This window comes from Arachis ipaensis, chromosome B05, assembly GCF_000816755.2.
Source record: "Arachis ipaensis cultivar K30076 chromosome B05, Araip1.1, whole genome shotgun sequence".
NCBI lineage: Eukaryota > Viridiplantae > Streptophyta > Magnoliopsida > Fabales > Fabaceae > Arachis > Arachis ipaensis.
The window spans coordinates 116378615-116382116 of record NC_029789.2 but is presented as its reverse complement, the minus strand read 5'-3'; the positions used below and the strand labels follow the sequence as shown (position 1 = coordinate 116382116).

Below are 3502 nucleotides of genomic sequence, written 5' to 3'. Positions count from 1 at the left end.
TCTTCCTTCTTCTCTTTCTTCCCCATTTCTCCATTTCTTCGTTCCTGCGTGCGACATCCCTGTTCGTGGAGTCACCCTCTATCCACGTCTTCAAGCACCGACAAGCAACCACCAGCGGCGGCGACTTCTGTGCCACCGCGACATCACCACCACCCCACCGCCTCTCCATTCTTCTTCCTCCTTTCATCAATGCAGGTTCCCTTCCCCTGTTTCCTGTCTTTCTTTTCTTTATTTTCACTGCTTTTTAATTCTTTTTTTAGAAATTTTGGTTAGGCTTAGGTTTGTTAAAACATGTGTTTCTGGACTGAAATTGTTGTTGGCTGTATCTTTCTGAAATTACTGGGTTGAATGCTGCTTAGATTGAACTGAAATTTACTGTTTTGAACTCTGCACACCACATGTTCGGAGAAATGCCTGCTGCTTTGTAAAAATAAAAAGTAATACTGTTAATGCTAACTTCACAACTTCCTCGTGACTGGATCAGCATTACTCAACGTCACAGCATTACTATTTATTTGTTAAGTAGTAGTGAGTGTGGTAGCTAATAGGATAGCTAGCAATAATGAAGTAATGACAAAAAGAGGTTTCACTACTTATATTCACTACTAATAGGATAGCTAATAGGATAGCTAGCAATATACTTATGTGATTTCTGATTCTCTCTTTTCTTTTTTTCTAAACAAAAATAGTATTCATATTTTTATAATAATAAAAATAAATATTTCAGTGCATGTCCATTGCTATTGCCATTGCCATATTTTAAAAAAAAAGTAGTACTTGTCTCAGTCTCAGACCTTTCTTTTTGGTTTTGCTTTTATTCTTTGCACTTCATTTGCTTTACCCTTCCTTTCTTTTCCAATTGCTTCCGCTTTATTTTATTTCTGACATGCTTTCTATTGTGTGCCCATATAGCCAACACCATGCATTCACAAGGTAAGAGAGATTATTTGACAGGGGACCTTGACACAATTTCACTTATATTACCTCTTCCCACATTAGATTCACCCTATCCACCTCTTCATATCCATCTCTAGATTTAATTTTATTTGAATCAAGATAACATACTTTATGCACTTATATATAAGTTAATCTATTTACCTTGATCAATTATATAATGTGTTTCTTTAATTTATTTTTTCATTCCAAACTTGAGCTATCTGTAGTTTATAGGCCAGTTTTTGAGAGGCAAATGATCAGAACACGTAGAAGCTAGCTAATAAGCTCTAATAACAATGAAAAAAACCTTTATGAGATCTTTTTTAATTAATCATCATTTCAAACTATGTGTACCCTTTTTTCCCTTTAAATTTTATATGATTTTTCTACATTCCCCCTCCCCCCCCTCTTTTTTTTTTGATTATTGATTTTGATGGAAGTGATTCAAGGCTTCCAATCAGATATCAAGCTCCTCAAGATTAAAAACCTTGTGGGGTCTGAATTTTTTGGCACTCTTGTGATTCTAAAACTTCACTGTATATAATATAAGATATTGTTAGCAAAATAGTAACAATTAATGAATGATTATAGTTTACTCATTATTCAGTGTGTATGTTCTGTTCTTATGTTATCTGTTTGTGATGATGCATCTTATTATTTCTTGAATCTTAATTTGTTTTATTTGTTCATTTGTGTCTGCAACTATAGGCCTATAGCATATCTGAATTCTGAAACATGAGAATATGTCATATTTTTCATTCAAATTAAGCACATATACATGTAAAGTGTAACATTGACTTGTGGTGAAAGTTCAATTTATTAGCAATTAAAATAAAAATGTAAGATCAGGGATATTAGTACAGAGAGTAGAAATGATTCTGGAACTGCAAGTATATTGTATCGCATAATATTATTCAGGGTATGTGTATCTTAAATAAACATCATGTGCATTTTGTTTGCATATCCATCTAGCCATTACTGACAGACTCAAGAATATTAACCTTTCTGTAGTCTCAAATATGATGATCATTTATGACTCTTATTGTTTCTTTATGCTATTTATCTAATAAACAGTTCACTGAAGCCATGAATAGAGTTTTTACAGCTGAATGCCATAAAATTAATAGCCAATCATTTTTTGAGCTTTCTGGATTATCCACACCACTTATTATATTTCTAGCTTCCGGTTACTATATTTGAATTGTTGAGTATGTAATGAAATGTATTTTCATTATCTTACTACAATAATGGTAGCTGATGTAACCATTTAGTGAACTCCCCATGTGCACAATGCTTTCAACCTCTTTTTTGGTATTGAACACACCACATTCTTAAGAATTATTTTTTAAGCATGGTCTGAGCACTGAGCTTGTTATAAGGCATTGCATCAAACATGTTCTGTTTGTATTGACTGTTAACAGATGGACATTGCTTCATGACAATAATGAATAGAACACCTCAGTTTAGTTGAAGAAGTTGTACTGCTTTCAGCAGTAGGGCTTCTATTACAATCACTGCCTACATTGTTGTATCTTGGCCACCATCTTTTATTATTCTTTGCTCATTTAATATGGTTTCCAGCTTTCCATTATTGATCTCTAATGAATTCCTTATTTTATTTTTCTTTTTTTCTTTTTTCTATTTGAGTTTCCAGACTATATTGATGCGTATCTGAGGTTAGCTGCAATCGCAAAGGCTTGAAACAACATTCTGTTAAGCATTGAGCTGGTACTAATATCCATGATCTTGCTTTTGTTGCTTCTATAATAATTGCATAGCTTCACAATTTCAGTTTTACTCTCTGTAGGTTCATGATGCGCTAAAGGTGAATGAAAAGTGTCCAAATCTTGATCCACTTGTTCAGATTTTTCCTAGTTTTATGTGTTGAATACATTAGAATGTAATTAGCTTGTACATAATGTTAGAGGGTTATTTATTATTTTGATAAGTTTGTAAACTCATTATCTAATATTTAGTATAAATTTTATTTTTATATTTAAAAGTTTATTTGTCTTATTATCTAATATTCTGTATAAATTTTATTTTTATATTTAAAAGTTTATTTGTATTAATGGTTTACTATTTTTCAAATAGAAAAAGAAAAATTAAAACATATAACTATTAAAATCGACGGCAAAGTTGTCGCTTTTAAAAGTTAAAATAGACAAATCTAAACAATTAAATCGACGGCAACTGTGTCGATTTTATTCAATCACATATCGACAGCGTTATCGTCGATTTTATTAAACATGTTATAGACAAAAGTGTTGTTGATTTTATTGAGTTAAATATCGACACAAAGGCTGTCGATTTTATTGAATCAATTATCGACAAAGAAGACGTCGATTTTAAATAATAATATCGACGGCAATGTTGTCGATTTTATTAAGAATGTAAAATTCTCACACCCATATTACAGACGGAACAAACTTCGATTTTATTAAATTATTATTGACGTCCATGAAAGCCGTCGATTTTATTAGCATTTTAAAAATCGACAAGCTTTATAGTGATCAACTGCGCCGTCTATTTTGCCGTCGAATCTCAATATTATCGACGGCTAAGC

At 31.9% G+C, this 3502-nt stretch overlaps 1 long non-coding RNA gene across 2 annotated transcripts; it reads left to right on the top strand.

Annotated features, from left to right (window-relative positions):
* On the top strand, positions 668–2933 carry LOC107643872. Of its 2 annotated transcripts, XR_001621147.2 has the most exons (3): positions 668–1855; positions 2584–2664; positions 2744–2933. It is a non-coding gene; the product is annotated as an uncharacterized LOC107643872 (long non-coding RNA). The 2 variants fall into 2 exon arrangements; XR_002363409.1 differs by having other exon boundaries at positions 671–2664.